Consider the following 25,876-nt stretch of genomic DNA (forward strand, 5'->3'; position numbering starts at 1 on the left):
ACCGATTTAACAGGATCACAATGAACAAAAAAAGTCAAGCCTGGAACTGTTTATTTTAATTTAGGGCTTTTGGGGGGATGGCGGGCTAGTGGGGTGGGAAGATATTATTTTTATAGATTTAATCAGACAGACAGGATTTGTGGGCATTGCTAATTGAATGAAGAAAACTGAGAGAGTAATCTGCTTTGCCTTGAAGTTCTCCATCTCTTTTCTCTTTGTGCTTGACAGTCAAAAGAAAAGCAATTAAATCACCTCGTGTAGGCTAGGAAGGGCTGACAGACCTCAAGGGATGTACACAAATAAAAAGAAAAAAAGGTGCTTCATTTTGGAGGGGATGCTTGAGGGCCTTCAGTCTCCCCCAGGTTCAGCAGCCCATCTGAATCAGCTCTGCGTCCATTTACTTTCCCCATGGCAAATAAGAGCTGGCAATGCTGCCATGGTATTAGCGGATCAGCACTTCCAGAAGGATGCTCAGCATATCTCAGTGTCTGGAGAAACCTGTGAAAAGTGAGCCCTGGGAGGGGCAGAGCGAAACGTTCAGTAATTGCCAGGACTCAGCCTCTTCCTGACATTTTTTTTTTAAATCTCTGCATCCCTGATAATGAATCCTGTAATGAACTCTGTGACACAGGACACCTCATTTTTCCTGTTTCACTGATGGACAACTAAGGAGTACGTATAGATCCAAGCCACAGGAAAGTGCTACACCAAAGTCACCGAAGTCATACATCAAAGCTCTACTCTTAGGGAGCTGGAAAACATTTAAATGCTACCATTCCACCCAGCCATGCACACTTTTCCCCCTGTGCTTTCACTGTGGACTGCCCCACACACCCAAAAGGAAAACAGAAACCAGAACAAAACAAAATTGCACATAGGTGAGTTGAGGATTTTTAGGGGAATTACTTTCCTCGGTGGTTTGTTTTATTTATGGCAGAGGGATTTGCAAGCCACTCACGTGATGAAGAACAGCCTCAAAGCTGCAACTTCTTCTGTCTGCTCAGTGATGTCGCCAAGAAAGCCACCAGCGTGTCCGTGTGCCGCTCGGCACACCCAGCAGTCCCGTTAGGGCAAATGTGTCGGGCTCACGTAGGAGGCAGGACTGAGCAGCACATTAGTTACAATCCAAAAACATAATCTACAAATATTTTCTATATCATAATTATACAAAATGAGTGGAAATTTCTCCCCCCTTCCACTAGTCCCAAAAACATAGTCCATTATGAACAGAGAACCGTGCTGCCAACTCAACGGGAACATAAATACCGTTTAAGTCTTTTTGTACAGTGGAGTAGCCGGAAAGTGGAAAAATGATTGAAGGACAAGTGGTTTTTAAAATCCCCCCAAGGCCTGTAACTTACCTGTTTATTTCAAGAAGAGCGGCCAGTGCCAAACGGGAAGGAGTCCCTTGCACTGCTATCATGTTCTATTTCCAGAGATTATTTCAAAATAAACATGGATTGAATCCCTGCTTTTCTCTTTCCCTCGGCATTAACCCGCACGGTGCCTACACGGTTGTGCGTGTAGCTAAGGGCTTGGGGTATTCCAGCAAGGCCTCTGATCCGTACTCCTGTATGGGCATGAGGATTTGCAGGCTCTGGGCCACAGCGGGTCACTACCAGAGCTTACAGCAAGGTGGAGCCTTCAGAGCCAAGAGCTGCCTAGGTTTTCCCCCTCGGCCCTCCAGAGGACACTCGGAAATGAAAGCATTTGGTGATGAAAATAAGGTTGTGTTCAGCCAGTGAGTGAGGACTGCAGCATGATCCAAGTTGCAGAAGACAGGACCAGGCAGATAACCCCACACATCAGCATGACTTTGGCTCCCAGGCATAAATTCAAATGATCCTCTTCTTAGTGCATAAAACAAATCCGTTGAAAGTGAAATTCCCAGATCATTTGTAACTGACTTCCAGAAATGGAAGAGAAAACTCATAAAGTCGTCAGAGTAGATAAAAACCTATCTATCTCGAGGAATGTGGAACTGGGAAGTCTATTATAATTCTTCCCTGATAGTCTTTGGGAAAGAAGGAGAATTAGCTTAATCTTCATGTTTCATGTTAATCTTAATAGGAGTGTGAATTCAGTGCTAAACAGCATGGAATTTATATCAGGTTAAAAGAGGACAGGACTAACAGCTATTTAACAGCCAATTCCTTTTCCTTTATTGATACAAGTGACCCTGCCGGAGCTGTGCAACAACACGCAGGGCCATCCGTCAGAAATAATGGTTAACAACACAGACGGCTGCGGACTACGGACTGCGGGCTGTATGTACGAGGCCTCATACCGAGCCTGGTATCATGCCAACTATTAACACTCAACTTCAAAGAAGAGATACGAATTTATCACTGATCTATACTACCTGTAGCAATTCTGTAACTCTCAAAACATTCCCTGTATGCTGACCCTGCGTCTTCTTTCTATCTGTTCGGATTTAGATGCAGCTTATCACTATATTACCGAGCTGCTTTTCTGCAGTGTTGCCCAACACATGAGGACAGTGACCACCTAGGTACATTTCCATACTTGGTGGCAGCTATGGAAAGCCTGAACCCACCAATAGCAAGTGCAATCCAGCTGTGATAAGGAGGTTACCTGGAATTGGTGGAGTGAGACAGACATGAAAGAATGAGGAAAAAATTGTTGACTGATTGTACAGAACACGGTGAATTCTTGTAGTGAGGTATAAGCTCAAATCACAGATGGCCAAGCAGTTGCCAAATCAAATACCGCATGCCTACTGTGAGGAGAAAAGCCTCAGCAATGCTGTGAATAGCCTTAGGGAATGGCTCCCTGAAAACCTCCTTTGCCCAGAAAATCTATGGATAAATAAATCTCAGCTCTCCTTATTTATTGTAGATGTTCTACTTTTCAGTTCATAAAGACTTATTCCGCCCTGTTCTCCTGCCCTTGACTCCCCAGTTCTGCCATGCCAGCTGAGGATGCAGCTCCAAAGTGTGAAAGCAGAGGAGGAGTTGGCCTTTGTTTTTGTGCGTGTCTGTCGGTGATAAAGGCGTGATGGAGAGGAGCACGAGACAAAAGCATGATGAAGATGTTTCCTTTAAAGCAAGAGAAAAGGAACTACCTTGAAATATGTTAACCACACTAGAGTTACTGTAAAGAGATAAAAATTCTGAACTCTTAAGCAGTTTTAGCTCGTACAACAGAGTCATTCTGCCATTGGCTGGCTGGCTGGCGGCTGCCTCCGTGCTGCACTCTCTGTGCAGACCTTATTCTCAAGCTAGCTGCGAGATATCACATTGCAGGAGGTCTAGTGGCTATTTGGAGATGTCCTCTTGAGAGGTAATGCTCCAGGTAGAAAAAAGATTTTTAAATGGCAAGGAAAGAAAGCTGAACTTCCCCCCCTCCTCTTCTGGGAAGGGTGGTTACTGGTGCAGCAGGGCTGTAGCATGGGACCTGGTAGATCCAAATTCTACTCTATGCTCAGCTGCAAACTTTGGATGTGAGTTAAGTGACTGAAACTCTATTTTATTCAAAGACAGGTGAAACAGTTCCATATTTCATAGATTTAACATGAAGAGAAATGCTTTAGAAGTGTCAAGAATTTTTGTTTCAATTTTTTTCATAAACACAAATACGTATTTTAGGCCAGGCTCGCTTGTAGCCACTGTACTGCTGGTATCCATCACAGAATACATTTCTTCAAGTGTCTGAGCAAATGGTATTTTTCAAATATATCCCAGGTGCCAGGCACAAATTACGAAATCTAGGTAATATGAATAATGATGACTGACACTGTAATTGCAGAAGATCTCTGGTTGTGAAAGAGATTTTTGCATTTTTAACAGGGAGAAATGATATCAAGAAAGCAAAACAGAAAAATTTTTAAATTTAGCTTCCTTCTTCTTCCTGGGATTACAGAATAAGGTGTTCCAGATAAGCTGTCACAATATTAAGAAAGCAAAGCGCTAACTGGATGTTTGAAGTGCAATCATGTTTTCTTCTAGCCACCCTTATCTCAATTGCCATTATAAACCATCACCTGCAGCTCTCTAGCGTGTCCAAGTAACTTTCATCTGGCATCAACGGAAGCTGTAAAACAAGTTCATGCATAATTTGCACTACCCAGGTGTCTGCAGTTTCCATTTACTGATACTCTCAAAACTCCCAGCCAGTTTCAGCTAACTGGCTTCATACCTGCAGAGATGGCAGTAATGATATTCAGTTTAATAATCTCAAGATCTTTGTGCCAGTTGAGCTAAAGACTCACCAGATTCTCATCTAATGAGCAAAACTAACATATGATAAGAGATCATTAAGAAAACAGAGGCACTAAAGAGGGAACTCCAGAACCAGCTCAAGGCTTCTCAGCAGCTGAAGGAAACTTAAATTTTGCTGCCCCGAAAACAGGCCTAGGTTGTGTCAGCTTCAGGAAGGAGAAAGGTAGGTAGGGGAGATGAATCAGGACAAATAGTTGGGGGAAGCAGTGATAATCCAAGCTTGCTTTCCTTCAACCCATCTGTTAATAGCAGCCAGCAGGGCTATCGAAGGAGTAAGGTGGATAACTGAGCCATAGATAATTTTCTTTCCTAGCAGTTTGCTGCCCCAGGCAATTGCCTGCCTTGTCTGTGCCAGGAGTGAGTGATGGGGCCGTGTGAGTAGACTGCAGTCCTCGTGTCACTGGCGAAGGGACAGAAAAACTGGCCTAACTTGGTGCAATCTAGGAGCAGCATACAACTGCTGATGCCATCACGGTCCTGTTTCCATACCAACCTCAACAGCTTTCAGTTTTGATGGGTCAAATGAACAGAAATAGAATGTCAAATGAATGTCAAATGAGCAGAAATAGAAATTGATATTATTCTCAGCCAAAACAGAGGCTTCTTCATTTCCTCATGTTGTAAACTCTTTTCATCTGAGCAGGGATTTGGGATTTTGCTTGGGCCACTGCATCATTTGCCATGTGCAGGAAACTGCGATGAGTAACTTACACTGATGTTGCTGCTGTTGCAGCTGTTTCTCACTAGTTGTTTGTCGTGACAGGGTATTGCCGCTCTCACAAGTTGCAGAAGTCTTTTGTGATAGCAGTTTCCTCACTCCTAGCTGCTGGAGTCCAGTACATCCAGAAGAGCCCAAGTAGCCACTGAAACGAAAATAGGAAGTGTTTCAAAGTGTTTGCAAAGGTAACCTTGAAAGGCTGAATCAGAGAATTGTATCCCAGAGACAGAGAAGCCATGGAGCATATAAAAAGAACTAAAAATATCTCGTAATCTCATGCGAGTATCTCATGATACTTGCAGCTGGCTTGTAACTCCTCAGTACCTGAGATTAGCGATATTACTTGTAATTCCTGTGAAAATAAGTCTGTTGGTTTCAGTCTAGTTCACTTTGGAATTCAACAAATCATCCTTTTTCCTGGACAGCAATCCGTATCCGTCTGCACTCTAGCCCGAGCAAAGGCTGGCTTTCAAGGGGCTTCAGAGACAGGTCACACCTCCAACTTCTGGGTAAAACATACTATTGCACATGCTAAGGGGAAAGCTTGTGTTGTTGTTTAACTTCACTCCTAACTCTTGCTACAAAAGGGTCAAAAGGTCCACATCTGCCTATATCTCAGGTACTGGCAAATAGGCAGTCAACCTGGTGTGGAGGTTAGATAGGTGCCATAACCCAGTCGCTGTGGGTAGGCAGACGTAAAGCCCTTGAGCCCGTGGTATGGTGAGCCCCATCGATCTCACCAGCGTTCAGCAGACACCAGGAACCTGAAGCCTCTGTTCTATGAATAAAAAGAGAATTCCAGGCTCCAAGACTATGAGCACTTTGCTCTCTTGGGTCCTTGTGGATGTGCCACTGACTTGGAGCTTGCATTCCCGCTCAGCGTGGCTCTGTGTTTTTCAAAGGCAGTGGAAATTTTGTTTTGGAAACACTGCCGAGAGTGCAAACAGGAAGCAGGAAGGACTTTTTCAGAAATGTAAGAATCTGAAGGGAGTGCAGTTTCCATTTTTTTGGATCCAACCCATGAGTTAGTTTTGCAACAACAGCAAGATATGAGTGGTGAGGTCAAGAGAAAAGCAAACATGTAGCAGCCACAGAGAGTGACTTTCAAAATCGCCTATTGGAACTCTGAGTCATTTAATGTGCTACACATGGTCAGGATGCCTAGAAAAATAAAGAAAGATGCTGAACAGTCCCTGCAGTGCAGCTGTGTTATTGACAGATGGGATTAAGTGGTAGGAGTGCTCAAAGTAGAATTTTTTTTCATAAGCGTATTGCCTTTGTTTATTGTAATTTTGATTTTTAGTTATTTCTGTTAAGGCATTTGGGGACCTCTGAACCTAGAGCCTACAAATGAATGTTTGTTATTGTTTCTGTTATTGCTGTTATTTGATTTAGGTGCGTTTCTATGATTCAGCAATACATTTATGAGATTGCAGTATGAACTTTTGCAGATCACAGGGGTAATAAGCAGAAAATGGGATGATTTTTGTCCCTCTGCAAGGCAGCAAGATAGTAGAAGGAAGAGTATCTGTCACAGTTCTCATACTGGAAGCTATGATAATTAGGTATGAACTCAAAGAGCCTGTAGCCTACACATTGTATCCTCCACCTGATTTCTCAAGCACTCAAGGAAAGCGATCTGAAGTGGATAGCAGTTGTAGTGGTGCTTTGGAAGGGCTCAGAAGGGTTTCTACCCTCTTTTCCTACAGTCTGCCCAACCCACTTTTTAATCTGCCTCCTGCCACCCTGCTGTAGGTGTGTTCCCGTAGAAGAGCCATAGCTTTCCTCCTGTTCCAGTAGCTCCAGATGTGGTTGACTTGCCAAGGGACCAGGTAGAGTGGGTGAGCAGCCACCCAACGCGACAGTGATGCTGGCATGTATTGAAATTGGCGGGGCATTAGTGCGTATACCTGAACTTTTGGTTTCTCGATGAAGATCTGCCTACAGAGCTCTCCAGAGGAGAGAATGACCTCTCTCTCTCTCTCTCTCTCTCTCTGTGTGTGTGTGTGTGTGTGTATTCTTTTATCCCTGCACTTAATTTCAGGCTCTCTTTCAGATTTGATATTAAGCAATGCCAGTGGAGGACTTTTGCAGACAAAAGCAGTGCCTTTCCTCAGATTGGACTTAGAGTTAACGAAACCTTGAGGGAAAAGGTGATTAGAAGCTAAACAAGAAACTTCCCCTTCTCTTACAAACTTGTTTATCTTCTTACACAACAACTGTGCCAAAACATTCCCTTGACCAGGTTTTCATAGCCGATAGATTAGAATTTTATCTCTCACAATTTAGTGAGATTGCTTAACTTTCAGAGGTGCAGCTGAGCCTTTGGCCTGCTCATTGGCTCAGAGACCTCTTGCCATCGCCAGCCGCCCATCAATCATCACCAGCCACCAGTATTTGCCTTTCAGGGATGCCGGAAGAATGGCGGGGAGATTAACAGAGGCACTCCTTGGTTTTTCAGAGTCAGTCAAATCCCTTCCCTTTCTGCCAGTCCTTTGTGATTGGCAAATTACAGTATGAGCTTATCAAACCCTGATAAACAATAGAGGACTTCCGCACTTGGGAAAAAATAAAATAACAGGATTAGACAGGCCATTGCATTCCAGGGCTGTGTTTATTCTTTACAGTGAAGATAGGTCTGTGTACCTTAAGGGATTTCTCCTTCCTTTCACCAGTAGAAATGGGTGAGCGAATAGATGCTGTACTTTCTTTTCTACTACAAAACAGTATTGATGGACCAGATCTGGAAGAGTGTACCTAATAGAAAATGTCGTTCTAATTTGATGTCCGGGGAAGCCACACAACCCGCTGTGCTGGTGTTGTGACATGATGCAGAAGACCATGTACCACAGCATGGCAGTCAAGGAGGATGGCTGAGACAACAGCCCTTCTAACCCAGTTGCATGCCAACAGATTTACCGCACCTCAGGGGTGGGTGTATTGTCCTGAATGTTTCCTCTTGGCCATGGTCTGAGAGTCTGTGCCATAATGGGAAAGTCAGGATGTGCATAGCTTGTTTCCATTCCAGTGCTTGCTCTGAGCACGAGACCAAACTCCACTGGCAAATACTGTCATTAAACGCAAGTTGGGGGAGCTCCATTGCTGGCCCGCTTGCTTGCAGAGGACATGCAGTTGCATACTGCAGGGCAGAATTTGGGCATGTGTAAGGGAGAGTAGCAAAGCCCATGTTCTTTACACACCGTCACCTCTTCGAAAATCAGCCTCTCAGTGCAAGGACCTTCTGGGCTAACCAGAGCACTAGCTCCTTACTGGAGTTGCCATTTGATGGCTGGGCTTCTTTTGTTTGTTTGTTTTTTTTTTTTTTTTTTTTCTTTTTTCTGAAAAGGGTTTTTTCATCCTTCTATTCCGTGAACTGGTTGAATTTAAGATTTTTTTTCCAGCACTGGCACTTTACCAAAGCTCCTGAAAAGATGCAGTAATGTTAGTTTTGGGGGGTTTTTTTAATCCTGTTCATAACATACCTTCAGATGGCCTCATTTTTTAATCCTGACAAGGTTTCTCTGCAGAATTCCCAGGCCCCATTTACTGTGAGGTCAGTCAAACCTTTCCTCTCAAGCATAAGGGGATTTGAGGTTGCTCCATTGACATTAGAGCAGAACTGTTTGTTTATACCCTTAGAAGACCTGGCTCTTTGTTGAGATAATGAAAAATTTCATTTTCTTTGCTTTCTAGTGGGCTATTAAGTACAAAAGGTGCTTATTGACCTGGTTGATGTACCATGACAAGCAGTGAGAAGCAAATCTGTTATTGTCCAGATTTCAAGTAGGTAAGTTCTGGTTGTTTGAGCATATCTACTAGCATAGCCTGCACATCTTGCTCTGCGTTGTCATTCATTTGATCTCCTCCACCCCCAGCTTTTGCTGTCTTCCTTGGCTGGAGGCTCTGGTCTCAGGCCTGTGGTACTCATGGGTCTTGTTGCTGGAGCAGGGGAGGAGTTTCTTAAACATTCTCAGTGTATTTCCAACTGTGAAGACTGGTTTTGGCTTCTGCCTTTTCTGCTAGGCCCAAACAAAATGTTTCTCAATGGTAAGCTGTCATTAGAGTTCAGAGAAGCAGAGAAAGCAGATCTGATTTCATATCTAATTTGCTGTAAAAGGAGAGGTGGAGAAGAGAGGAGTCCTTTTTAATTAGAAAAAGGATTGCTGAGATACTTTAGCCAACACAGTGTTTCTCTCCAGAGCAAGAGCTTTCATGCGTATAACCCAGCCCTTGCTTTTCCAAAGAACGGAACGTTATAAATATTGCTGTCTTTAGTCCTATTTCTCTTCCGAGTGCTTTGGATCACTGCCATTCTCCTGATTGCCTGATGAGTGAGCACTGAAGGGCAAGTGTAATGGAGGGCCAAACCGTCTCCTTCTGTCAGGTGCCAGTTACTGGGAGGGTGTAAAGAGAAGGCAGAGGGACTGTTAGCTCCCACTAACCTCATCTTCTGCGGTATATCTTCCCATGCCGCAAAACAAGCCCACCAAAGCATAGGACTCTCTCTCTGCAGAGCAGCTTGGGACCATGTCTACCTCTTACAGGAATCTGATAGAGCAATGCAGCAGCCCATAGTTACATCTGAGCGTGGAAGAGCAAAAATAGAAAAAGCCAAGCATAGTCCAGCATAGTGGAGCACAGTTATTAGGGCTTAATGCAGGCTTTTCCAAAACTACAGAGGCTTGTGTGACTCTCCCATCAGGAGAATGAACACCCAGTTTAGATATCTGAGGCACATCTCATCCTATCTATGACGGAAGATAACTCACAGGCAGAAGCAGTTGGGTTGCCAGGACCAATGATCTCTGAAGTCCATTTTCCTACGCAAAAACTGAAATGCCACAGGGAGACTAGCCACCCTTCCCCAGAATGACCTTAGGCAGACCAGCCTTCATTGGTGCTGTTGATCAGGCAACCTCTGAGCACCTTTGTCTTGCAATAGGATTCTAGTGCAACTTCAACTAAGCCTGCACTTAAGGGTTTTCCATGGAAAAACACACTAATCAAAAGTAGATTTGAAAGAAATTATCACTATTAAACCCAGCTATTTTTCTCCCCACAAATCTGGGTCCCGATTAATGGAAATACATGTTTAGGTGACTTGCAGATTATGTCTCTGGCCAATTAGCTCCATCTCAGTGTTCTATTTCTTGCCTTTGAATCAATAAACAGCTCAAGATTTCCTGGAGTCAGAAAATGAGCGTCAGTGCCAAGAACTGTGGGTGTATTAAAACCATACCTACAACAATAGCCTCAACGAGGGAGCTCTGCTAATCACTCCCTTGTTTGGCTGGGTGTCTGACAGAGGAGCTAGAAAGCTGAAAGTATATAACACCCCCAATAGAGGAAACCACAGCTTACAGAACCCACGAAAAACATTTACTAACCTCCAGGTACTCTTTGTTCTCTATCCCTCCTGACAAGCACTTTTCTTCAGCACTACATACTTTAGATGCCTTTACAATAAGATTTGATTGTGGGGCTTATAAGGTGGATCAAGATGAGTGAGTCATTATCTGCCATTTATCTTTCATTTAATGGAAGGCGAAAAATTCAGAAGAAAACAGGACATGGCGTTCCTTTCTGTAATTTGGCAAATTGTTCCAGATGATTGCTTTCAAAACTGAACAAACCTGACCAAAAATCATGTGAGTGGGTGTGTGTGCCCAGGCACACAGGCACATGAAGAACTTTATATATGTTGGAGGTGGGAGGAAGGAAGTAAAACCGCCCCACACCTGACATTTTGTGCCAGAGAGTGCAGTGGGGCAACCCATCTACCCTGGCTAAGGGGCATATATAAGCTGGGTGGTCATCTTCTACCTCAGCTGAAATATGGTTCTAAGTTGAGGAACCGGGACAAAAATGAGGTCTACCTAGCTCACTGCTTACAGACCCAGGCTCCTCTGCAGACCCACCCATCAAGCTGGCCAGACATGAAGCCATTCCAATCTGGAAGTTTTATGGGCTTTTTAACATGGCACCTCTCCACAGGACTTATTAGCTTGGGCAAGGTGCCATGTTAATGCAGTTACAACGCTGCTAGACTGGAGCTGGCTTGTATCTGGCCAGCTTGGAGAGGATGCAAGCATGCCCGTTCTCTTCAACATCGTTAGATCAATTACCACCCAGGTTGATAAAGTCTGAGGCTTATTCACACCACTGAGTGTTAGGCATCTAATTTAGGCAGCTGAGTTAGGAGGTTAGTCACTGTAGGTTATCAGACTGTGAGGAGCAGATACTCACCTCAGGCTTGTCCAAAACAAGGTAGGTTTAGAGACTTCATTCTGTTTTTATTATTATGTACAGTCTTCCACACAAGCCTTAAGCTGTCATGCTTAGTTAAGGCATTTCATTTTTGCAGATGGGTTGCTTAAGAGAAAGCCAAGTGTGGTGTGTGATGGGGCAGGACAGGGGCTTGGTGCTAAGGGCATCTGCAGCTGAGATTTGATGCCTGCCACAGGTCTGGGCTGGTGGGGAGTTGGACTGTCAGTGAACAAAAGCACTATAAGTGAAGATTAAGGTATGTTAGCAGAATGATACAGATCTTAATGTGCAGGACAGCTTCTTCAAGTCAGGAATAGGTGCATTAGCAAGATCTATTTGAGACTCAGCATGTGAAAGAACATAATGAGTTTTCTTGCAGGGCTGGGCTAAGAGAAATCTAGGTGACCCCAGAAGCAAAGCAACAGGGGAGCATTAGAGTTTGACAACAGAAGAGTTAAGATGTATAGACAAGTCTGCTGTATCATTGACTTGAGACTGATCTGCTTTATCATGACTAAGAAAATATCTTCTTTAGGGAGGGGGAAAAAAAAACATGGCAGAAGAGTCAAAGTTGCATGGTATTCCTATCCATAACTGTGTGCTAGCTGGTTTTTGGCCTCTTCCAAGACACTTAACCACACAGTAAGGTCAGCGTGTGTATTTTCTACTTACCATTACTTCTAGCACCTCACCCTTACTTCGTGGCCCAAGCTGAGCTACGTGCATGGCCAGATCAATCATCTGCTGCTGCCAGGTACCATCTTTTTGCCATAATACTGTGTTGCAGCCATACTGCTGCCTGCCAAAAGGAGAAACCCAAGATGGAGAAAAGGAAGATGATAGATACATTGGAACTTGGTGTGTCAGTGGTATGCTTCCTTGGCAGTGCTGTGATCTTAGTGGTCAGGATAGCTGTGGGTCTGATTTCAGCTGTACCAGATGCCTTTTTTGAGGTATAAATCACTACTGTGTGCCCTTTAGAAATTTGTCAGTCACAGGTGATTTTTCAGTTCTCAAAATTACTATATTTTAATTTTTTCTGTTTTTTTTTTTGTTGTTGTTGTTGTTTTTCACAAGAATTTGAAACTGGCCTCAGTTTTGTAAATAAAGCTGTTTTTTATTTCTTCCCCCATGACAGCTCTATAGCCTCAGGTCATGATCACATCAAATCATCTAAGCTAAGCAATATGTGAGCTGATCAGTGCTTGGGTGAGTGGTCCCCAACCAGACTCCAGATGGTGGGCAGGATTAAATCATCTCTGTGAGGCAACACCGAATTAATGTCCTGTTTTGGCATGATGGGACTGAGTTACTCAGAGCCTTCAAACACAATACTTGGCTCATGCTCTGATCCCTTCCAGCCCTGGGTAGTCCCATCACATTTTTTGCAAGTCCAGGGTCCCAGTCTGGGTACAGCTCTGAGCTGAGAGTTGTTTTGCGCTCGTTCAGTGCTGTGAACTTGGATGAAGCTGAGTGCAGAAGGATAAGGAGTCAGGCTGGTCATTTTTAGTTAGGAGCTGGCAGATAACAGCGAGGATGGAAGAAGTGGGTGAGTCTGGCAGATGTGATTTGGGTTGCTTCTGAAATTAGTTACGCCTTTCCCTTGCATAGCCTTTGTCTCCTGCACACAGACGCGCATCTCGAACCTTGTCTTAAACTCCCAGCATTTTTGTGCAAATCCTGAACGTCAGGAGGGGCCCTCTGTGTGGAAGTGACAGGAGGAGGGCCAGGGCAGCGCTCACCCATGCATCAAAATGCAGTTTTGTCCTCTTCCCTGCTGAAGCCAATGGGTTGAAAACCGGGCAGGCTGGAGCAGCCCGTCCAAGTTTCAGAGCATGGGCCTGGGGAGCTGAGCCAAGAGGGAACACATGGTGGTTGTGTGCTGCAGTGACACTTCAAGAAAAATCGCTTTGAGTCGTGAGCCTGATCACTTAACTGCAGTGGGCACCTTCCCAGGTTTCCTGAGTCAAATGTAAATTGCCTGAGGAAACGTCCCCCTCCTGCCCTGCGCCCGGCACCGTTCCCCGTCGCGCACACGCTCCCTCTGACTGCACACCCTATGTCTCAGAGCTATTTTACTGTGTTTACAAATTATGAAAATTCTGGTCAGTGAATTATGAAAATATTGGTAAGTCTGCAAGGCTGGCTCCTGGATGGAGCCGGAGCAGAAAGCAGGCTGGAAAGCCCTTGAAAAATGAGCCGCTTGCTCTGTGCTCTTGTTGCCAACGGGTTTTGTTGTTCTAGGGTATGACTCTGCTGGGCTGCAAAAGCCTCTTTACACGCGGCAGCTCCGGAGGCCGGGCTGGCGGCGTGATTTACTCCACGGAGCTGTCCTGCGTTAGCAGGGGGGAGACGGACAAACAGAAGGGCGAAGTCTGCTTTCTGTTAGCCCGGTATAAATCTCCGTGCGTGGGCCAAGAGCCAGGTTTGCAGCAGCAGCGTTTGGTGGAAGATCTCAGTTTGCGCCAGTTCAGTTGCTGGCTCCTGAGTTAGCTTCAGCCTCGTCTAAATCCGGAGCGTTTTTCTGAAACGCGTCTGTCTGACTCTGATCCTCGGGCAGGGGGTTTTGCCCCAGCCAGTTCCCCCGACTCCAGCAGGGCAGTTCTTGTTGGGCTTGGGGACGTGCATATCAGGAGAATCAAATCCGCTTTTGTGTAGTTCCTGTAGATTTTACACGAGTGTGAGAGGAAGGTCTTGCAGGGCAAGGTCCTGAAGCCGGGGCACTTCCGTCAGCAGAAAAACTGGCCTCTCGCTCCGGAGTGAATTCCTCTGCTTGCCTGGTATAAGAGAGAGGAAACGATATTTTTGTTCTCAGCCCGTTTTCAATATAACGCTACTTATTTCTTCATCAGCTGAGTAGGAAGCCATTGATTTTGGAAGAGTTAGACTAGGACAAATAAAAGTTGTCCTTTCTCTGAATTTTCTTTTCTATTTTACCTCCTTCCTTATCTCCTCTAAAGAAAATAGTGGTTCCCCCCTCCCCAGGTATTAGTAAGGAAAAAAGAATCTGAAAAATTGTGATACTGTTTCTAAATTGCATATGCAGGTAAATAAAGGGTAATATATGTAAAGTGCAGTGTGACAAAATTGATCAATTTTCACTGTATTTGAATGATATGCTATGACACAATACACTTAAATATAATGCATACAGCAAAATATCTTAACCAGTATGAAAATTGATCAATTTTGTAATATGTAACATATGGTTTAGACACTCTTAAATGTGTTAGAAATACACAGAGTGTTCTATACTAAGTCAGGGAAAAAAGAATTTGACAATGAATTTAGAATGTATGTTGCATTTTGCTTGAATTATTGGTATTCTAGTTGATTTGAACAGCATTTTTCTAAGATTAGCTTTACATATTAAGTAAATACCACATTATTCCTTAAAGGGCAGAGTTGTGCTTATGCCCACTGAAATCCTATTGATGGCAACTCAATCTGGTGTGGTGAAACTTGGTGCAGTTATTTAAAATGCAATGACAGTTCTGATAATAAATTTTTCTAATATTAATGATTCTAAGAAATTCAAAATTTAGGATCAGATGATGCAAATACAGCTATACTTAAATCTTGGAATAAAATAATTTTTCATCAAAGAACACACATGTCCATTCAAAGTGACAATAGTCCTATTAAAAGATGTTTTAAGATTTCATAGAGAACTAAATTGCCTATCAAGAAGAATAGACTTCTAGTATGTTCAGAACAGCCAACAATAATCCTTTTGAGGGACGACAAATTTAAAGAACTAAGAATATGATGGCTGTCATCTGACTGCCGTGATTCAGGTTATGCAGCGGTGCATTTTGAAGCGGGGTTCAGAAGGCAACATCCTTATTTAACTGAACAGTAATTTTTTGTGCTGAAAGGTGATGCTTGGGACCAGATCAGGGTAATTCCAGGAATAATGAGGTCTACCTCACCCAAAAATTGATGGTCATGGGATAGTACCAAGAACCTTTTCTAGTCAGTACTTACTGCAGTTAATTAAAATGCTCCATTTAGATAGTTTAGAAACATTTTTGACTTTCACCTTTTTGTACTGTTGTCTATTTTTTTTCAATTTACAATTTCAATTATCTCTCTCTGTTTACATTGAGAAATGTATTTAGCTGATCTTACTTGTGAACCAGTTTCAACTAGTGTTACACAGAAAAATTCCCCAACCAGTTATAGTCTTTAAGTAATGATGGCACCACAAGTGACCTCTTAACACTTTGGCTGAAAATTCATGGCTCACGTTATAATAACTAAAAATGTTAAACGACTGACAACCTTTACACCTGATATAGTTAAAATACAATTCTGGGTTTCTTCTGTTCTCATCAACAGCTCTGGCAAGCTCTTTCCATCAGTGTTTTGTAGAATGCAGTAGTAGTGTCTTCCCACAAAAATTCCTTACTCATAATTTGTGAGGCTTGCTGGGTTGTGTGTATACCGTTTGCTGGCAGAACTGGCTATTAGTGGTTGTTTTATTTGTAATATGTGTTTGCTGCTTTTTTGTTAAAGCGTATTGTGAGCTACTATTGTAAGTTATTGCACTTGTGTGCGTAATGTTCATTCTATTCCATGCACAGTTATCACTTCTGCAGTTTGTGTGGGGTTAAGGGGAGTTCTGCCTGCAAAGACAGTTTAGCAGTGTATAAATTGAGCTGGGGCTGTAATTAGTGGCCAAACACATACGTGCTCCTTAGATTGCATTTTGGTGGAAAACACCTCCAGTACTACCGCTCTTGTGAAAGTTCTATTTGGATACAGTGTCAAAAATACCAGCTTGGTCCTATTATTCTACAGCTAAATTGATCCATATGACTGGAGTACTGCCCAGATTTTTTTTGCTTTAACAATCATTTTGAAATTACCGTTATCAATACACTAATGCATGTTGAAGGCTTGTTGGGTCTGACATAGGAAGTGATGTAATGAGGGAACCCTTAATACTCATGGCCCTCAAACAGGAAACATTTTGCTTGAGGAATAGTACACTTGAAAACTGTAGATTACAATTTAATATTAACCAGATTTCTACATTAAACATGATTTCCGAGAACAATTTGATTTTTCTTTTTTTTTCTAAACTTTTCTTCCTTTTCTTCCTCCTTTTTCTCTAAATGATCAAAACTGCATCCAACCACAAACGGCTCCTGGAATGAGCCCTTGGCTGCCTGCAATTTAAGTGTCAGCCTCGGCAATTGCAGGGCTGCGCTGGGTCTCGCTCACCACCCCTGCCACTCGTACTTCTCTGTCAGTCTTAATCTGCCTCTGGTACCCACACGTGTCAGTAAACCTCATTTTGTTCGCCTCGCCTGGTTAGATAGGTTTCATGTCAGGGCCATGTGGAAGTGTCCCCCAGGACTGTGGTGGTCTCGCCAGTTAGTGTGTAGCCAGTATCAAGTGGTGAAGTAATGTTAAAAGAGCAGCAGTAAAATTTAGTTTTATATATATTTTTTGAGACAAATGGCAAATCTTGCAATCTCCAGCCCAATGCAAGGGACAGAATGGGGAGAATTAACAACTGCACGAATGTTTCATTTTCTGGACTGACTGCTGCTCAATTCCTCGGCTGACCGCTACTATTTGCATGTGTGTGTTCATGGTTCGGGAGTCCTTCGTGAGCAGTCATGGTGCCAGGCTGTTAAACGCAGCAAACAGAGTTTTTCCCTGTCTCTAAGAGCTGACACCACGAGGGCTGTCCTGCGCCATGCTAAGCACAACATAGGTCATTGATGTTGCCTTTTCTGCAGTGTTTTGGAGCCTGTGCTTCCAGGAGAAGCTATCCTTACTGCTCCCTACAAAGGTAACCGCCAGGAAGCCCTTCAGGCTGAGCCAGACACTGCTGACTTCACCTTCTCCTTCAACACTCAAGTCAGACCATACCGCTGGTAGCAAGACATGTTTACTAGGCCTGCAAAAACGATGGATCTTAAGCAGTACATAATGAAACTGTCCTTACAGAAAGGAGGCGATAGGTAATGGTGTGGCAGGGAGGGAGGAGGCAATACAGAAGTTTCTCAGAGGAAACTTTCTGACTTAAATCAGTTTTACCCTGGATTGTCCAACTGCTTCCTAGAGGCTTGCTCTTACAAAATAATGCACTTCAAAAAGCAAAGATTTCAAAACTAAGGAAACTTCTTCAATATAGCCAGCTCCTGCACATTTGGGTTATTTACTGGAGCGAAGGTAAAGATGAGTAAGGAGGACATGGCTGCTGCAAACTGCTTATCAAAACTCACCTGCTAAAAAGCCCCTTTTTCCAAAAAGACCTTCAAAGGTCGGTGACCACAAGGTGGTATTCTGCTCTTTGCCTCCCTATTCTTCTGTTACATTGGCCAAGGAACCTGATAGTGCAGTGGGAATGGAGAAGCACGCTTTTTTTTTTTTCAAAGTCCATAGATAAGGTCAGCCTCAAAGGTGACTTCCCACCACTCTGCATTAGGGATACTTAAAAACGATTCAACAGAAGATAAACGGCAAAGAACATACTGCTGAGCTGCCTGAGGATAGAGGGGATCCACTAGAAATATTCTCTTCCATGCTTTGAAATCCAGGTGCTTTGTTTCATGCCTGGTTTGAAATAATCTTCTCTGTTCTTGCATTCAAGAACCAAAAGTATTGTTGGCCAGCCAGAAGAGAAATATAAACCATGATTCCCAAAGAGCCATGTGACAGTGTAACACTAATCCATCCCATTTCTGCTGATATGATGCACATAGAGAAGTTTAACCACACTAGTGCATCCTGCAGTGGACAATCAGTGCAATGTAAATTGTGACCTTCATACAATTGCTCATTGGAAACATTTACATGGAGACTAAATTCCTCCCAGTTTGCATGAAGGCACAGGCTTTGTTTTCTTAGGCTGTTGGTCCCCGTTTGGCACACAGTCATCCAGAAGCTTTAAAAACCGTGAAGCACAAGCTCTGACTACCCACGTGCTGCCAGCAGAATTGACAAGCATGCAAGAAAAAGGCTCCTTGGACTGCCAAGTCATGTAGCTTTTGAATGAACTAGCCTCCCCATGGAAGTTTCTTGCTTTCTTGATCAGTTAAATCCTGATCTGCTGTGCATTCTCTTACCTGCATTTGTCTTTGGAAAAGCAGCCCACACTGAGGCTCTGGACTTGGACCACTGCTCTGTGCCATGCTAAATCCCCTCTACAGCTCTTCTGCAGTGTATGATGCTGTGGGCAAAGAGGACAATGAGACATCATAAGATGTGTTTGGGGGAAAAAAAAAGAGCTTGACTAGGTGAAGAAAGGTAGCAGCCATTTTCTTCTGGCTTTTGGCCATGAAATATTGTCAAGGACTTTACCTGCAAGTGACTTCCTCTCATGTCACTAATGCCAAAGCAGTTGCTAGTCCTACTAGAAATGCACAGGAATATAGGAACAAACGAGAAAAGAAAGAAAAGGACCACCTTTGAATGTTATACTCAAAATTCCAACCCCAGTGATCAAGAAGTTACCAGGTATGAGGACAGCTTTGGTCAGAGTATCAGCTGAGGTCTACCTGTGGTTCAGGGCTTACGAATACCTTGCTCCAGCCAATTACAAATCAAATTAAGATGTATTTTGAAATTCTGGTCAAAACCTGGATTCTAATCCAAAATGACACAAGTGTTCCCTGTCTTCCCCCCCCTTTCAATTTAGTCTCAAAATCTGAAGACTGAGTGCATGTTTTGGCCATTGGCCCACCTATCCACAGATTTGATGCTCTGTTGCAGATGTAAGAATCAAATCTGAAATTCCTGGAAGGAAATGAGAATTTCCATGACTCCAAGGGACCAACTGAGAATACCCCACATCTCTGGGACAGACAGAGGACTCCCAAAAGATCTTGGAAAAGTGGCTGACACCTATGCTTCTTTCTCTAAACTGGATGCAATTTCATAATCCCAGTCTGTGCTGTTCTAGTTTTAGGTTTGTGGCTTTGGATAACTACCTATATGTGCCTATTTTTCATTAATTAGGTGTCAGGTAACAAGTTGTTCTGAAACAGTGTGTACCAGCATGGGAACAGCAGGGTTAGAAATCAGTGCCAAAAAAGTTAGAGCGAATTTCTTTATCCATATCCTTACCCTAGCGGCAATATATTTGTTAAATTCAGCTAATTAGAAAAGGTTGATAGAACAAGTCCGTAAGTGTTGCAGTCTGGCTCGGTGAGTGCAGTGCATGTGTACTTTCCAGATTCAAAAGAGCTTGGGGAGACTCTGTGCGTATGATATGAGTCTCTCTTTATATTAAGCATTTCTTGAACAAACATAAAACTCATGAGGAAAGTGCTATTTTTTATTTTTTCTGTCCCCAGAACCTCAAGATAAAATTAAAAATACCAGGACATAAAATACCACATTTGGCTCTGTTTTACCTACTTAAGAACAAAAATACTGGTATCAGTTCCTCAGCTGGCATAAACTGGCATCATTTCAACTACTTCCTTTGGACGGTGCCAATCTACCAAATACATTCTGGCTCCATATATATTTTTAGCCAAAATACTGTGTGGCATGCATTACTGTCTTTCTGGAACCATTTATAGTTGCTGCAGTATCATTTACTACCACTTTCTCTAAATATGTTTCCAAGAAAGCTGTAAATGTACACTATTGCTACAGGCACCGAACATAAATTTGGAAAGAAAGAAGGAAGGAAGGTCAGACCAATGGATGAGTCACCATGCAGCAAAAAGAAAGTCAGGTCTCTGGGCAATTTCAGAACTTTCAGTATTGGTTGTGTTTGGCAGCACGGAGCTCAGGCATGCTAACCACTTATTGTGGGATAAGAAATTACCACACATCAGCTGGTGCAGAGTGATGATCTGTGTATGGATCTGCTAACGTGTGGTGCTGTCTTCCTTCGTGGTGTCTTGTTGACGTGCTTCGATGCTTACATTCATGAGGTCAAGTCCAATCAATAGATAGGGACATCTGGTATTTCCCACCATTATAGTGGAGTAACTCTACCAATGTCCATGGAGAAGATTAATGTAAAGTTAACATGTTGGGGGGGGGAACAAATGGTCTATAAGGTTTTTCATTTTCTTGTAGTGTAACGGCTCATTTTTCTGAGCTCAAGATCAGTGTCAAAATACCACTAAATGAAAGCGATACAATTTTGTAACTCCTCTGAACTCACTTTCTATGGGTATAAATAGTGCAAAGGAAGGAGTAATAGAGAACCAACCTCATGAACTTTTTTCAAGGTAACTCATTTTGTGGTTACTTAAATATGTATTTTAGTACACCTTTGTGAGCATATAGTTTTTCACTGGATAACATGATCACAAAAGCCCAATCAGGCTTATGGTTATAATTATCAGAAACACATTTATGTAATGCAATAGAGAACAGTCTAATCTTACAGTGTTAAATCCATGTATGACTGTAAACTCATCAAGGAAAATGTACCAAAAAGATATTCCCTCTCCGTCACCTTTAAAATCTGTCAAGGGAAAAGCAAGTAAATTTGAGGGAAACCTCAGCCCTGACACAATCTCTGAGAGATAGGAAATCGGCATCTATTAACTCTCTAAAGAGTCAGAGGGACTTGCAGCTGAATGTTGTATTCTGCAGTTGGTGTACTCGGAGGAATAGCTCAGTTTCTCAATAGCAAACTTCATCATGAACGTAATTAGTTAGTTTTCAGCAGATATAGTTGGTTATTGCTATTGGGAAGTGCTGAAATACTGATATCCCCAACACTCCTGTCTAGAATGGGGCCGCTAAATCTAATTTTTCAGTCTGGGATTGCTGATTTTTGCAAGCAATGCCAGCAGGAATTATAAAGAAAACTTGTATTTATTTATTAATTCTTGCTAGGCATAACATGCTAGTTTCTGGTCATGACCAAAGATCCAAGAAATTGTCATTGCTTGCTGGGGGAAGAATAATCTCCTAATTCAAACAGCACAGCACTCAGATTTGAACAACCCAACCTGTCCCAACTGGTGAAGAACAAGAGATAAGGTGATTACCAGCAGTTTTATCCTGGCCTAGGTGCTTTTGCCAGCTCTTTGAAAGTAAGCCAAGTTTGCAGGAAATTGTTATGGGCCAAACTGGGCAAATGGTGCTGCACTCGCCGTTGGGACCCAAGCAAGGCTACGCCAGCTCTGCGCTTGACCAGTAAAGGGGCAGGTTTCTCCTTGGAGCTCTGCAGTTGATACTGTTCATGAAAGGCAAGAAACTCGGTACCATTTTTTCCTCCCCATCACTGCTCCATCTCTCTGATAAAAGACCAGCTACTTGGCCTGCTGGGGGGACACTTAGACATGTTGTTTTAGTGCATGTTGGTTAGCAGCTGTAAAGGTAACAGACACTTTGGGATGCATGATGTGGTATTGGCCATTCCTTCCAGTTTGCTTGAAGCTCTTCTATAAACTCAGCTGAGTCTGAACAAAAATAAACACTTGGGCATGTCAAACCAACCTGTGGACATGGTGCACGTGGTCTGATTGTTCTTGAGGTGGCTCCAGCTCAGGAGCTGCTTAAAGGTTCCCAACTAAACATCCCCACCATCTGGCATGAGTAAGTGCAAAACAGCTGACCTTTCATGAGAAAACCTAATGTTTCCCCAGCTAGTTGTTGGAAACCTGCAGGATCCAGTGGGTTAAAGATGATTTTACTGATGGTTGCAATAAATGATTCCTGAACCCAATTTCTTCGTAAAATGTTTTGAATATATTGAGGGGAAAATCACTGCCTGAGTGTAAATATTACTGTTTTTGCTGGAGCTGACTGGTGATTGAGTTGTGTAATCAGAGGATGTCATCTTGAATAGGAATATAACATTTTGTCAAAAAAAATAATAAAAATGCTATGTGACCCCTACTCTTTCTTGTTATGGTCACATGTAGTACTTATATTCTGTGGGTGTTTTTGTTGGGAGGGTTTTTTGTGGCTTTTTTTTCTCATTTGTGTTTTTTTGGTCCTTCAGTCTGGTCCTGTCCAGTGATCAGTATCTAAATCTATGCTTGGTTTTGAGAAGTCTTTCTGGTGAAAATAGCCTGGGATGGTAAAGAATAATTTAGTCATTTCTTGTTGCAGAATGGACATGTTGCTGTTAAGGAACCTAGTGTTATTACCTTTAATCCACATTATAAGGGAACATGAATTTTAAGAGAAGGTTTCTCCCCCAAGGCTGTGCAGCAACATGCAGCAGGACATGCAAGGGTACTGGAGTTCCTTCCTGAGAGGGTCACCGGGACCATCTTGAATCAGCTCTGAGCTTTTTACAGTTCAGTTGCGTTTTCTCGTTGTGTAAAGCATAACTGCTGTTGCTTTCAAAAGCAGATGGGTGACAGATTGGTCTAGGTGACCTCGACAAAAGGCATCTTTTATTCTTCCAAAATTTCATGTCTCTTGCAAAAACATTTCATTTAAGTACCTATGGCAAAGCCAAAACTCTTGAACTCCCTCGGCTTCTTTCCTTCTGGCTTCTGGCTTTGCACAGCAAATTCCACCCACCACATAGTTTAGCAAATGCTCATTTTTTGAGACAGTCTCTAACAGGTCATTCAGCAATGGAGCACTGTAAAAAAAATGAGTTTTGGAGATGGTGATTACAACTAGTTCTTGCTTCTTTTGTTTGTTTAGGGTATTTTCCTGTTTTATCAATATCAGAATCATCTGATGCTTTGTAGTGTGTTTTACCATTGTAGTGTGTTTTACCTTTTGCTAACACTTACAAGGCAAGAAATAATTTCTTCTGAAAGTAGAATAACCAAAAATTATTCTTATATTTTTATTTGCCAATAAAACAATAATTTATTAGCCAGTCAAGAGCAATAACCTTTAAATGTATTACTTAGGGATAGACCATTAAGATTTCTTTTTAGTATTAATTTTATCTAGGCTTATGTTAGTTTGTTTTTTTTTTTAAAAAAAAAAAAAAAAAAAAAAAAAAGGCTTTTCAGAGGTATTTAGGTGTCTATCCCCAAGTTATTTCAGTAGAAATTGGGCAGCCCAGTACCTTCAAGGCTCTGGGCCTGAGCCCAAGTACTTGGCGGCTGTAAGCGCGTGCAGCTGCATGGCTCACCGGAGTTTTATCCGTTCACTCGAGCATGTGAGCAGGGCCCTGGATGCAGCTGCGGAGTCCGCTTATAGGCACCTTTTTGAATGGAAAGGATGTTTTTGAGTTCTATCATAACCAGACTCACAGGGGCTGTGGAGTTCCCCCCGCGAGGCTGCGGGTCTGTGTGGCGGATGGCTGAAGGGGGGAGAGAGCCAAGGGCTTTGTGGGGTGTTGTGCACAAAGTCTGGACAGAAGTCTGGTAGTAGCAGATAGGAGATATGATCCATGCTCAAGGGAAGCTACAAGGATCCACATATCCAGCCACTGGGTGGGTATTATTTCTGCTTCTCCCATTTAACTCTTTATTCAAGGCTGGTTATCGCTTCTACTAACTCTGGGAATGTTTGTCTTCCATGTTAGCTGAGGGGTATCCAGCAACTGAATATAGGCCAGGAGGGAAATTTCCCCCTCCCCCCTTCACTTTCTTGGTCGCCCTAAAAGTATAAAAACAGTGAAAATAGTAAAACAAACAAGAATAAATGATCTGCTGGGGTGGAGTTCTTCCTTTTTCCATCACAGAAATTTTTTAGAAAAACACCTTGAAAATGTTTGACATCCATTTGTGGAATCTCTATAATTAGAATTAATAAAAGGACATGTCAAGTACACCTAGCTTGTAAACCACAGAGGCATTTTTTTTCTCCTCCTCTCAATGGCTTTAACTTGTTCTTCTGATTGGCATCTGCAGAGAAATTATAATTAGCCTGTGATATGTATATGGTGTGCATAATGCCTGGGTTTTTCTATAGGTATGCATATATTCCCACACAACTCCTAGGAGAATTCCTTTAACTAAACAGCTCGAGGTATCCAGGATAGCAAAAACATTAAAATAAAAATATCTCTGCGAATTGAGTTGGTGGTCTCCAGCACATTCCCAATGGATGCCTGCCCACATGAGCAAAATGCCGTCTGCTGCAACTTGCACTAATTAGTGCTCCCGCTGGCCATCGCAGATGAACGAGCCAGAGCCAAACGGGCCACTGAGACAGGCAGCGTCAAATGTGGTCCCATCAGGTCTTGGCTGAGGTAGGGAGTAGACAGCATGGAGCGGGCTGACTTGCTCTGTAGAGTTTTGTCTTCTCAGATTTGGAGAGAACCTGTCTCTTCTGAGGCTCAGAAAGGTCTCGTTCATGGCTGCATTGACTTACTTCCTCCCCCCAACTCCCCCAAACCCTTTTTGCCTCTCTAATTCTCACCAGAAACAGATCATCGGGCAGAAGTTTTCTCATGTGATGGTCAGCTGAGGCTTATGCTGAAAAGGTTTGTTTAGGTCTGTGCTGAGGATTTTTCTTGTTAAACTGAAACTTCAGAAATGAGGAAAAAGTCTGCTTTTTTAAATTCCTTTTTGGCCTAGTCTAAAAAATTACTCAGGCTGATGGGTATGATTTGCCATTACTTGCTGTTTCTTGATGATCTCAAGAAAAATATTAGGCAGCTGGTATTCAGCTAGCTTTGCTTCAGTCTTAGGTGTTTAGGCTGCCTTCTGTAAATACACCTTGCCTTTCTAACTGGAGAAGGAAAAGAAAGAGTGTGTGTGTGTGCATGTACACATGTACGGTGCTCGGCGAATGCTAGCCAGAGAACGGCGCGGCACTGCCTGCTCAGCCGTCCCAGCCAGATGGGCGTTTACCAGTGCACATGCATTTCACCATGGAGCTGCCCAGCTGCAAAGACGCTATTGCCACATTGCTGATAGGAATGCAGCAGCTTTGACACTGCACCTTCCATCCAAAACACCACCACGTGCTTCTCAGGGCGTCGCGTACGCATCACGGATGAATCGCTGCTGGGGACGGGTGGGTGGCAGTGCTGCTGCCAAGCAGCACGCGGAGTGCTGTGCAGCTGTGGGAAGGGGCYTTGGCTCCCAAACCCTGGCTTTACTGAAAATGCCACAGAGCTTCAGTAACCTTCGTGGAACAGCCAAGATTTCAGCTTTTAATATCTTGTCCRAAAGGTCTCTGCATGCAGTAAGAGGCATCCAGCCTCTCTGGTGCAGGAGGGTGATGGGGTGGACTTGCTGTGCCAGGGTTGAAGCCGGTAGTTCCAGGTCGTTTGCTGGAGGCATTCTGAATCTTGTATTTAGATCACAAAGTCTCGCCCTCTGATACACGCATGACTACAATCTTAGCAGCGCTCATAAATGCTATATAACCCATGATATGACCGAGCTGGGCATGGCAGGCTCCATCAAAATGAGCTCTCTATGGCCAAATGTTCTGCAAATAATGAAGAACTCTGATAAAATGACTTTCTTCAAGAGCTTCCTTTAGGGAGATATTAGCCACGGCCTTAGGTGACTCAGCTCAATTTCTGCCTGGTTACTGACTTCTGATATGTCCTGAATAGAGACATTTAGTGCTGAAACAATGAAGGACATTATTGCCACAACACGAGCTGCTGAATTGGGGGTGCTTATTTAAATCCCAAACCGTGCTGGAGAAAACTATGCACCTGGGAGATGGACACAACTATCAGGTTGTTGTGTCTGTATCAGTCCTTTCAAAGGCAGGAGCATCCCTGTCTCATGGATCACTTTTTTTCTTTTTTTTTCTTTTTTTTTCTTTTTTTTTT

The 25,876-nt window shown here is 43.1% G+C and overlaps 1 long non-coding RNA gene across 4 annotated transcripts in view; it reads left to right on the top strand.

Annotated features, from left to right (window-relative positions):
- Positions 1–25,876, top strand: part of LOC146596128 (uncharacterized) — a 206,330-nt gene that overhangs the window by 117,741 nt on the left and 62,713 nt on the right. For 3 of the 4 annotated variants that reach the window (XR_014895817.1, XR_014895814.1, XR_014895816.1), the window contains exon 3: positions 8,653–8,746. The exons of the other annotated variant lie outside the window; for it this stretch is intronic. This is a non-coding gene — a long non-coding RNA (uncharacterized LOC146596128). The remainder of the gene's footprint in view (positions 1–8,652; positions 8,747–25,876) is intronic. 4 annotated transcript variants of the gene reach the window in all.

The sequence above is a fragment of the Rhea americana genome, unplaced genomic scaffold, assembly GCF_003343005.1.
Source record: "Rhea americana isolate MKP2758 unplaced genomic scaffold, rheAme1 scaffold_21, whole genome shotgun sequence".
Taxonomy (NCBI): domain Eukaryota; kingdom Metazoa; phylum Chordata; class Aves; order Rheiformes; family Rheidae; genus Rhea; species Rhea americana.